At 38.7% G+C, this 12,137-nt stretch overlaps 1 pseudogene; it reads right to left on the bottom strand.

Annotated features, from left to right (window-relative positions):
* Nucleotides 1-430: 430 nt before the first annotated feature.
* Nucleotides 431-2,426, bottom strand: LOC119509837 (annotated as a pseudogene).
* Nucleotides 2,427-12,137: the final 9,711 nt, after the last annotated feature.

The raw sequence follows: 12,137 nt of genomic DNA, 5'->3' as shown, positions 1-12,137 counted from the left end.
TTTCAAAAGTAAGCCCCTATTCCTTTTTAGTTTCTAGTGTATTAGAATAGCTAGGAGGTAATACCTGAGTCTATTGAACTGTAATCCAGTAGACTTGATTCTTGATGATGATTGTATAACTACACAGCTTTTATTGTGGGACTGTGTGATTGTGAATATCTTGTGACTGACACTCCCTTAATCCAGTGTATGGGCAGGTGAGTAATAAAATAAACACAAAAATATATATAAATAATAAGGGGATAAAGGGTATGGGATGTTTTCAGTGTTCTTTTTATTTTTGTTTTTTTTCTTTATTTTGGAGAAACGAAAATCTTTTTAAAGTGATTGTGGTGATGAATGCACAACTATATGATGATACTGTAAGCCACTGATTGTATACTTTGGATGGATTATATGGTTGTGTGAATATATCTCAATAAAATTGCACTTAAAAAAAAGTGCAACCATAATTTCTGTTTTCGTCTCATAGTCTTTCAATTTCAGCCACTAAACCTTCATTCACTGAATATCTTTCCAGGAAAGAATGCATTTCATTCAATTGCATATGGAACTGTTTAATCATCTCCACTTGTGAATTCACAATGTTCCAATGGCATGCTTCTCTACAGTCATCCAGTGTTTCCTGTATCATGTTCTGAATAAAATGGATTTGAACAGAGGTCAGTGGTGCATTTGGCTGATTATTTCCAATGATATTGGCTAGTTTTTCTAACACTGAACTAGCAACTCTAGCACTGAACCAGCAACTTTAGCAGTGACAACTCAAGCAGGATGCTCTCTTCGGATTCGGGGTAGAGGAGTCATTGATTGGGGGTCATATATCAACTGGGCTTCAATTTCTTTTTCTGGCTTTTCAAATTTCTCAGGACTTCTTGTTTGGTTAGATGATAGAGAGGTATTTCAATTTCCAGTCTGAGCTCCAGAGGGGATCAACTTTGCAAACTGTTTGAAGGAATCTTTAGGTTCCTGTTTTTCCAGATACATTTTCTTAGACTCACCTGTCATAACACAGTTTTCATTTTCCTCTTTCCCTGGAGATCCCGTGAAGACATTAAGAGGGTTAGAGTGTGACACTGAAGTGCTTGAAGCCACTGGAGTTTTTCTTGGAGGAAACACTGAGCTCAGTCGTGGTAGAAAGTCAAAGCCATCTGCTGTACATGTGGACTCACCACCTCCCTTGCCAACTACAGCATCACCTCTGACAGATGAAAACATGCCACCTCAACTACTTTTCCCAGGATCATCAAAGCTGGAGAAATCCTGATTTTTTCCACTTTCTGTTTCCTCAGATAAAATATCTGTGTTTATGCTTCAAGGCAATCCTGCTTTGTCTTGAACAGCAACTGTTCCTTTCCCCCACGACTGTTGTCATGGGTTGTGATAGAACTGTGGCAATAGAAGTGGCAGTTATTTCTCTGAAAATTCCAGAATTCTGACTCTTCTACTGCTATTGCTCACATTAACAGTCCGTTTGTTCCTTGCAATGGGCTTATCAGGACACCCTTTATTTAAGCTTGTTTTAGAAAGAGCAGTACAGTACCGAAATGCTGTACGTCACCCAGATGTCTTGGGGAGCACTGATGGTTTTTACTGATGATTTGAACATCCTTAAATCATACTGATATATTTTCCCACCGGAAGATCCACTAACCAAAGTGGCTCCATCAGGCATGAAATCTACTGCAGTTAGATGGGCATCAAGTTTTCACCAGCTTCTTGAAGTGTCATGGAGAACAATTCTTTCATCCAAGCCTCTAGTTACAAATGGCAATCTGTTGACAAGAGAAAAGCAAAGACTTGAAGCTGGAGCTTTATGTGTACTTTCAAAGTTATGGTATGGGCTCTGACTATTTACTTCCCGGAGAGTTACTATTCCATTATCTGATACACTGTCAGTAAAGATTTCTTAAACAAGGAGTACTGCAAGCACTTAATAGACAGGTTATCACCATGACCAAGAGGAGTACTAGATCAATTAGTGGTTACCCTATACAAAATAATTTCACCACTGAGAGACCCACAAGCAACATAGCAATCATTCCAATTATACGTTACACAAGTTACTTCACCTTTATGGTCTTTAGGAGATGGATGAGTTCTTTTTTTCTTTTAAACCCCAACTAATATCAGTTTTATTTAGGCCTCTGCTTACCAAACACATTGATGTGGAATTTAAATTAATACGTCTGCTTTTGCCTTTCAACCAGCTCTAAAAGTGGAATAAGTTTACACTTGCAACTTGAAACAACTATTTTGTCACCACTGGAAGATGTTGTCAGGAGAAAGTTATTATTTCTGCTCTAACACATTGAGCTGATTCCATTTGGTGATGTGTGTGGGTTGAACTTACCCACCAATGTCACAGATGAAGCATTCCGTATTTTAATATCTCCCAATGAAGCAAATCTGAGGTTTTCCTGCATGACTGCACCCGGCGACTTCTCTGGCCAGGCGAAGGTGCGCGACACAGGTCGGTGTCCGCGGCCGCGACTCCAGCCCCCGTTTCTGGGGCGCTTCTGCAGCAAACCGTCCGCCTCTCCCCTGTCTGCCGGGCCACGCCCCGCAGCACCCGACTAGCGGGGGCGCATGGTGCCGGGGGCCTTCGGCTCGCCCCTGGAGACGTGCAGGCACGCGGTGCGTAGCGGCTGGCCAACCGCCGGCCCTGCGGGTACTCCGCCGTGGCACCCCCGGGTACCGCTCCCGGCGCGCTCCGGCCTGACCATTTTATATGAGTTGTTTCTTTTCCTCTTGTTGAGTTTTAAGACTTCTCTCTGTATTGGAGACAAGGCCTTTTTCAGATACGTTTTGCAAGTATTTTTTCTCAGTCTTTGTGGTTTGTCTTTTCATTCTCTTAACAGTGTCTTTCTTAGAGCAGAAATTTTTAATTTTAATAAGATCCAAATTACCAATTTTTTCTTTTATGGATCATACTTTTGACGTTGCAGCTAAAAACTCATCCCCAAATCCACGGTCACATAGATTTTCTCCTGTTTTTCCTTCTTGAGCTTTCATTTAGGCCCGTGATCCTTTTTGAGTTAGTTTTTTGTGCCTAGGTTAGGCTTTATTTTTTGGTTCTTTATTCTGTTCTGTTGATCTATGTGACTTTTCCTTTGCCAACACCATCTGTTCTGATTAGTATATCTTTATAGTAAGTCTAGAAATCAATATTGTATGTCCTCTAACTTTGTTCTTCTTTAGTATTGGGTTGGCTATTCTAGGTCTTTTGCCTCTCCATATAAATTTCAAAATCAGTTCATCAATATCTATGAAATGCTACTGCAATTTTGATTAAGACTGAATGGAATTTTTAGATCAAGTAGGGAAGAATTAACTTTTTAACACACTGAGCATTCCAATCAATGAACACAGTATATCTCTCCATTTGTTTAGATTTTCTTTGACTTCTTTCATTAGAGTTTTGTGGATTTCTACAAATGGGTCCTGTACATATTTTGTTTGGGGGGGTGGTGAGGGGTCCTCTTTTAAATGGTATAGTTTTAATTTCAAATTTCAATTGTTCATTGTGGTATATAGGAAAGTAATTGACTTTTGCATATTGACTTTGTATCCTGTATGTGATCTTACTGTATTTGCTTATTCCAGGATTTTTTGTCAATACTTTGGGGCTTTCTACATAGACAAGCATGTCAACTGTGAATAGAGTTTCATTTCTTCCTTTCCAGTCTGTATATCATCTATTTCCTTTTCTTGTTTTCCTGTATTAGCCAGGACTACCAGTATGATATTGAATAGGATTGGTAAGAAAGGATAACCTTGCCTTATTCTCTACCTTAGGGGAAAGTGTCCAATTTCTCACCCTTATGTATTAGGTTTTTTTGTAGATATTCTTTTTCAGGTTGATGGCATTCCCCCTCTATTCTTATTTTTCTGAGAGTTTTTTCATGAATGAGAATTGGATTTTGTCATATGCCTTTTCTGCATCAATTAATATGATCATATGATTTTTGGTCTTTAATCTATTGATGTGGGGCATTGCTTTAATTGATTTTTTAATATTAAACCAGCCTTGCATGCCTGGAATAAATCTCATTTGGTTGAGATGGAAAATTCTTTTTTTACATTGTTGGATTTGATTTGCTAATATTTTGTTCAGGATTTTTGCATCTAAGTTCTTGACAGATATTGGTCTGTAGTTTACTTTCATTGTAATGTCTTTGTCTGGTTTTGCTATGAGGGTAATATTGGCCTAATAGAATGGATTGGGAAATGTTCCCTCTGCTTCCATTTTCAGAGAGAAGTTGTGGAGAATTTATGTAATTTCTTCCAAACATGTTTGATAGAAATCACCAACGAAACCATCTGGGCCTGGTGCTTTCTTTTTTTTGGAAAGTTATTAATTATTGATTCAATTTCTTTAATAGATGTAATAGATTTAGGCCTACTTGTATTATCTGTTTCTCCTTGTGTAAGTTTTTGTAGTTTGTGTCTTTCGAAGAATTGGTCCATTTCATCTAAGTTATCAAATTTGTGGGCATAGAGTTGTTGACAGTAATGCATTGTTATCCTTTTTTAATATTCATGAGGCATCACAGTAGTGGTACCCTCTTTTATTTCTGATATTGATAATTTCTGTCTTCTTTCTTTTTTCTTGGTTGACTTGGCAAAAGATTTACTAAGAAGCAGTCTTTTGGTTTTATTGATTTTCTCTATAGTTTCCTGTTTTCAATTTCATTGGTTTCTGCTCTAATTTTTATTTCTTTTCTTCTGCTTGCTTTATGCTTAAATTACTCTTCTATCACTTGCTTCCTAAGAAGGAGACTTAGGTTACTGATTTTAGACCTTTCTTCTTTCTAATATATGCATTTAGTACTATAAATTTCCCTCTTAGCAAGGCTTTTGCTGCATCCCACAAATTTATTTTTAATTCAATTTTATTGAGTTATATTCACATACCACACAATCATCTACAGTGTACAGTCAATTGTTCACAGTACCATTATATAGTTGTGCATTCATTACCACACTTTTTGAACATTGCCATTACTACACACAAAAAAAGAATAAGAATGAAAGTTAAAGCCAAAAAGAACACCCAAAACATCCCATACTCCCCATCCCTCCCTATTATTCATTTACTTTTTGTCCTCATTTTTCTATTCATCTGTCCATACACTGGAAAAAGGGAGTGGGAGCCACAAAGTTTTCACAATCACATGATCACACAGTGTAAGCTATATAGTTATACAATCATCTTCAAGAATAAAGGCTACTGGGTTGTAGCTCAAAAGTTTCAGGTATTCCATTCTAGCTATTCTAATACACTACAGACTAAGAAGGGATATCTACATAATGCATATGAATAACCTCCAAAATGACCTCTCAATTCTATTTGAGATCTCTCAGCCAGTGAAACTTTATTTCCATTTCTCTTCCCCCTTTTGGTCCAAGAAGGCTTTCTCAATCCCACAATGCCAGGGCCAAGCTCATCCCCAAGAGTCATCACGTTGTCGGGGAGATTTACTCCCTTGGGGGTTAGGTCCCATGTAGCAGGGAGGACAGTGAATTTACCTGCAGAGTTGGCTTAGAGAGAGAGGCCATATCTGAGCAACAAAAGAGGTTCTCTGGGTGTGACCCTTAGGCACAATTATAAGTGGGCTTAGCCTCTCCTTTGCAGTAACAAACTTCATAAGGGCAAGCCCCAAGATCAAGGGCTCAGCCTTCTAAATTGGTAGCCCCCAATGCTTCTGAGAATATCATTAATTCCCCAAGTGGGATAATTTAATATACCCACATTTTCCACTGGTCCCTCAAGGGAGCTTTGCAAATATATTTTTATTCTCTGCCACAATAGTCTGGGATGTACTGGGGCTTCATGCTAACCTATACAAACCAACCAGATTTCACTCCCTATTCAACATTCCATGTAGTTATGTTGTGTGAATAAACTGACCACACAAGTTAAATTATAAAGTATGTTACAAAAAATATAGATTTTGCACCTAATAAACATCTCTTCCTTTGGTCTTACACAGAAGTTGAAATTTTAAAAACACCGTCAATATCAGCCTTTACCCTTTAGTCTGATTTACTGTAATCCTAACCAAGTCCATTCATACCTCTAATTGAAGTCTGATCTCTTCTTTCAAACTCTTTTTTTTTTTTTTTTTTTTTTATGACTCAGAAAATTATTTAATAAACCCATGTGGCCAAATGTACACTTAAGGGGCAGGGGCTGATCAGAAGGAGGGGCTAAGAGAGCAGGACCCACACCTTGCCTGGCTGCTGTTTTGACTTAGCACATTATATACCACAGTAACTAACAAATCAAAAAAGCACATGGCATTCTTAGATAAACTAAACAAAGGCAGAAACACACTGTCTAGCATTAATCTCTAAATGAAGCCTTGAGCCCTTCCTGAAAGCTGCTAACAAATCAATGCAAACAACTTTATTCCTAATTTTTGCAATATTGATGTCTACAGATACATGAGAACCCTTGAAAATGTGATAATCATGTGAGGAACAAACTGATTCTGATTCTAATCTTGGTAACTTCCCATTTTGTTTTGTTTTTTTTTTTTTTCTCTGAATACCTACAGTGTTTTGTTTTTTTTTTGTTGTTTGTTTGTTTTTAATCTTCATTTTATTGAGATATATTCACATACCATGCAGTCAAACAAAACAAATCGTACTTTCGATTGTTTACAGTACCATTACATAGTGGTACATTCATCACCCAAATCAATCCCTGACACCTTCATTAGCACACACACAAAAATAACAAGAATAATAATTAGAGTGAAAAAGAGCAATTGAAGTAAAAAAGAACACTGGGTACCTTTGTCTGTTTGTTTCCTTCCCCTATTTTTCTACTCCTCCATCCATAAACTAGACAAAGTGGAGTGTGGTCCTTATGGATTTCCCAATCCCATTGTCACCCCTCATAAGCTACATTTTTATACAACTGTCTTCGAGATTCATGGGTTCTGGGTTGTAGTTTGATAGTTTCAGGTATCCACCACCAGCTACCCCAATTCTTTAGAACCTAAAAAGGGTTGTCTAAAGTGTGCATAAGAGTGCCCACCAGAGTGACCTCTCGGCTCCTTTTGGATTCTCTCTGCCACTGAAGCTTATTTCATTTCCTTTCACATCCCCCTTTCGGTCAAGAAGATGTTCTCCGTCCCACGATGCCAGGTCTACATTCCTCCCCGGGAGTCATATTCCACGTTGCCAGGGAGATTCACTCCCCTGGGTGTCTGATCCCATGTAGGGGGGAGGGCAGTGATTTCACCTTTCAAGTTGGCTTAGCTAGAGAGACAGGGCCACATCTGAGCAACAAAGAGGCATTCGGGAGGAGGCTCTTAGGCACAACCATAGGGTCTTTCAAACTCTTTAACATTTGCTGTATGGGGTAATGCTGACATTCATGCTGCTGGACTCTGGCTCTGAGTCGCAGATACCCAAAGTTCCAGAGACAAACCAGGTTATACACAAAGAGCTCAGCATTTCAGAATTTAGAAATAGCCGTTACAACTCAGGAATAGATATAAATGCTGTAAGAGCTTGCAATCTAGGAACCTTTACAATAAGCCTTCCCCTGATAATCTATGCTCTCAGATTCAATTCTCAGTTTGCACATTATAGTTAGACCATAATAGTGTGGCATTATAATGTTCTTCTTTTCATTTCTGATTTATTTCACTCAGCATACTGTCCTCAATGTCCATTCATCTCACAACTTCGCTTCTTCTTGTAGCAGCTCAATATTCCATTGTATGTATACACCACAGTTCACCATTCCATTCATCAGTCGATGTACCCTTAGGCCACCTCCATCCACTGCAAATCTTGAATACAGACACCATAAACCCAACTGTGCAAATATCCATTTGTGTCCTTCTTTTCAGTTCTTCCAAGTGTATAATCAATAACTGAGTTGCTGGACCATATGGCAACCCCATGCTAAGCTTCCTGTGGAACCACCACACTGCCCTCCAGATGGGCTGAACCATTCTACTTCCCCACCAACGGTGATCAGTACATCCCTTTCTCCAGCACCTGTATCCCTCTGTTTATTTTTAGACAGTTTTATTCACACACCATATTCCATTCTAAGTAAACAATCAACGGTTTCCTGTATAATCACATAGTTATGCATTCACTGTCTATATAACAACATTTCCATTTCTTCAACAAAGAAAGAGGAAGAGGCAAAAAAAGAAAAAGAAATTTAAAAAATGACAACTAAAAATCAGCAAAAGAAAAAATAAAATTAAAATAAAATACAGTAAAAAAGTCAGACAACACCACCAACACCAAGAATCCCATACCCCTTATATCCCCCTCTTATAGACATTTAACTTTGGTATACTGCCTTTGCTACAATTAATGGGAGCATATTACAATGTTACTCTTAACTACAGACTCTAGTTTGCATTGATTGTATTTTCCCCCAATACCACCACATTTTTAGCACTTGCCAAGTTGACATTCATTTCTTCTCCTTCATGTGAAAACATTCTTATATTTGTACATCTAATCACAATCATTGCCCACTATAGGTTTCACTAAGTTATACAGTCCCAGTCTTTGTGTTCTCTTTCCATCTAATGTCCTACCTGCCCCAAACCTTCCTCTTTCGACTGTACTCACAGTCATCTTTGTTTAGTGTACTTACAATATTGTGCTACTATCACCCAATATTGTTGCTCCAAACCTCTCACCTGTCTTTTTCTATCTGCCTGTAGTGCTCCCTTTAGTATTTCCTGTAGATCAGGTATCTTGTTCACAAACCTCTCTCACTGCTTGTTTGTCTAAGAATATTTTAAACTCTCCCTCATTTTTGAAGGACAGTTTTGCCAGATATAGAATTCTTGATTGGCAATTTTTCTCTTTCAATATCTTAAATATAGCATGCCAGTGCCTTTTTTCCTCCATGGTTTTTACTGAGAAATCCTTACACAGTCTGATCAAACTTCCCTTGTATATGATGGATCGCTTTTCTCTTGCTGCTTTCAGAACTCTCTCTTTGTCATTGACATTTGATAATCTGATTATTAAGTGTATTGGCTTGGTCTATTTGGATCTGTTCTGTTTTGGGGTATGCTGCACTTCTTGGATCTGCAATTTTATGCCTTTCATAAGAGATGAGAAATTTTCAGTGATTATTTCCTCCATTATTGTTTCTGCCCCTTTTCCCTTCTCTTCTCTTTCTAGGACACCCATGACACATATATTCATGTGCTTCATATTGTCAATCCTTTCCCTGAGACACTGCTCTTATTTTTCCATTCTTTTCTTGATCTGTTCTTTTCTGTGTAGGATTTCAGATGTCCTGTCCTCTAGTTCCTGAATCCCTTCTTCTGCCTCTTCAAATCTGCTGTTGTATGTCTCCATTGTGTTTTTCATCTCTCGTATTGTGCTTTCATTGCCATAAGTTCTACCAATTGCTTTTTCAAACTTGTGAGTTCTGCCTTATTTTTGCATAGTGTCTTCTTTGTGTTCTTCATCCCTTTTGCCATATCTTCCCTCAACTCATTGATTTGATTTTTTAATTGATGTAGCATATTTTTTGAAGACGTGTAAGTAGTTGTTTCAACTCCTGTATCTCATTTGAAGTGTAAGTTTTTTCCCTTGACTGGGAAATATCTTCGTTTTTCCTAATGTGATTAATAATTTTTTGTTGTCTAGGCATCTAATTTCCTTGATTACCCCCAATCAGATTTTCTCAGACCAGATGGGCCCAGTTCTCAGGAGGAAGGTATAAACAGTATTGCATATCCCTGAGAATGAGACCCAGCAGGTTGTTAGACTTTCTTGTGAGGCCTCTAGACTCTGTGCTTCTCCTGTCCTCTCCAGCAGGTGACACTTGTCTGCCCACAACTCCCCACTGGTGTAAAGAGGTGTGGTCCCTTCAATTCTCAGCACTCCTTGTCCTGGCCAGGGGCCAAGGGTGTCAGAAGCCAAGCTTAAGTTGCTTCTGGTTTTTTGTTTGTTTTCTACCCCAGGCCCTGGGGTCTGAATTCTCTGAGGGAGTGCAGCCACTTGAGCTGGGCCCTGCCTCCCTTTTCTTAGGGAAGATACACCCTTTAGAGAGTTATCTCCTATCCTAGAATTCTTCCTTTGTCTCTCTGACTCTCTTACCTCCACCCTTGCCTGGGTCAATGCTGACAGTTGAAAATGCCTGAGGCTTTCTATAATGAGCTACTTGGAATGGGAGAAAAAAAGGAAAAAGAGAGAAAGCCCCCTTTCAGAGCCAGTCCCCAGCCCCCCAGTTCCTCCAGTCAACCAGTGTTGGTACCCGGTTCTCTGTGCCCCTCTTCTTGAGGCACAGTCATTTTCCAGATTCTGAGATCAGCCATCTCCAAAAGCTTCTGTTTTTATTTATGTATTTTTTCAATCAGCCCCACCTCCTCTCTGCTGGCAGAGACCTCAGGGTTTCTTTCCTGCTTGCTCTGGGTTTACCTGTGCTTGTAGCTTGTGTCGAATAGTCCACATTTGTTAATTAAAACTGCAGTTGGAGCTTGGTTGAGTTACTTTCCCTCACTCCAGGTAGCCGGCTTCATTTTCCCACTGGGAAGCATAACAACTCAGCATGCCACGCTGGTGGGGAAGGGGCACCAGCTCTGCAGTTTGGGGTCCTTACTTATGGTTCTATGCTGCGATCTCAGCCATTCCACCCATTCCAGGCTGGTGTGCAATGTGTGTCAAGTCACAGATGTCCCCCAACAGTTATTCCAGGCTATTTACTAGTTGTTCCTGGCTATTTACTAGTTGATCAAGAGGACTAACTAAATTCCACACCTCTCTATGCCACCATCTTGCCCCGCCTCTCCCCCATACATTTTTATGAGTTATGTTTTCATTCTCATTTAATTAAAAATTGTTTAAAATTTCTCTTAAGGCTTCTTCTTTGACCCCTATGTTGTTTAGATGGGTGTTGTTTAATCTGAAAATATTTTGAAATTTTCTAGCGATATTTCTGTTACTGATTTCTATTTTAATTCTATTTTGGTCTGATAGCATATTTTACATTGTTTCTATTCTTTTACATTTATTAAGATATGTTTTATTTCCCAGAGTGTGATCTATCCTGGTGAATGTTCTATATGAAAAGAATCTGCTCTTGTTGGATGAAGTATTCTGTAAATGTCAATTAAAGTTGATTGATCATGGTGTTCAGGTAAAATATATCCTTAGTGATTGAGCTATCATTTACTGAAAGAGGGGTGTTGTAGTCTCCAACTATAAAAGTAGATTTGTCTATTTCTCCTTTATGTTCTAGCAGTTTTTGCATCTTACATTTTCATACTCTGTTGTTAGGTGCATACATATTTAGGATTGTCATGTCTTCTTGGAGAACTGAACCCTTAGTCACTATGCAATTTCCCTCTTTATCCCTGATAATTTTCCCATTCTGAAGACTGCTTTGTCTGAGATTAACTTTCTTTTGATTCATGTGAGTGTGGTATATATTTTCCTATCACTTTACTTTAAATCTATTTTAATTCATATTTAAGGTGGATTGGTTGTTGTATTAGTTCCCTAGGGCTGCTGTAAGAAATTATCACAAACTTGGTGGCTTAAAACACAATAAACTTATTCTCTCACAGCTCTAGAATTCTGAAATCTAGAATTCTGAAATCAAGGTGTTTGGCAGGACCATGCTCTCTCTAACCATCTGGGGAAGTGTCCTTCCTTGCCTCCTCCTAGGTTCTGGTGGGTGACTGGCAGCTACAAATAGGTTCTCCAAGCTTGCGAGGGAGGTTGGGGTTGTAGCTATAAACTTGGGAGTCGTTTATGAACAGTGCTAAAGCCACATTAATTGTGTTAGTTCTTCCAAAAAAGCTTGTAGAACAAAAAAAGAAGTGTACTGGAAATAAACCTCCAAGGAACACTGGCTATTGAAGCAGTTTCTTAACCTGAGCTCCATATACTAAATACAAATGCAAAACTGTCTGGGTTTGTGATTATGTGTACTTTTTTAGAAAGAGGGTCCACTGTTTTCATCAGATTCTCAAAGAGGCCCAGAACCCCAAAAAGTTGAGAAACTTTTAGTCCATGGAATAAACTTCATAACAGAAAAATAGTGATTGTAGTAGTAAAAGAAGGACCCAAGGAGAGTTATGAAAGCCCCCCCCCCAAAAAAAAAGAAAGAGAGAGAGAATGGGAAA

Source organism: Choloepus didactylus, chromosome 15 (assembly GCF_015220235.1).
Source record: "Choloepus didactylus isolate mChoDid1 chromosome 15, mChoDid1.pri, whole genome shotgun sequence".
Lineage (NCBI taxonomy): Eukaryota > Metazoa > Chordata > Mammalia > Pilosa > Megalonychidae > Choloepus > Choloepus didactylus.
Note: the sequence above shows the minus strand (reverse complement) of the source record. Positions and strands in the feature narration are given on the sequence as shown.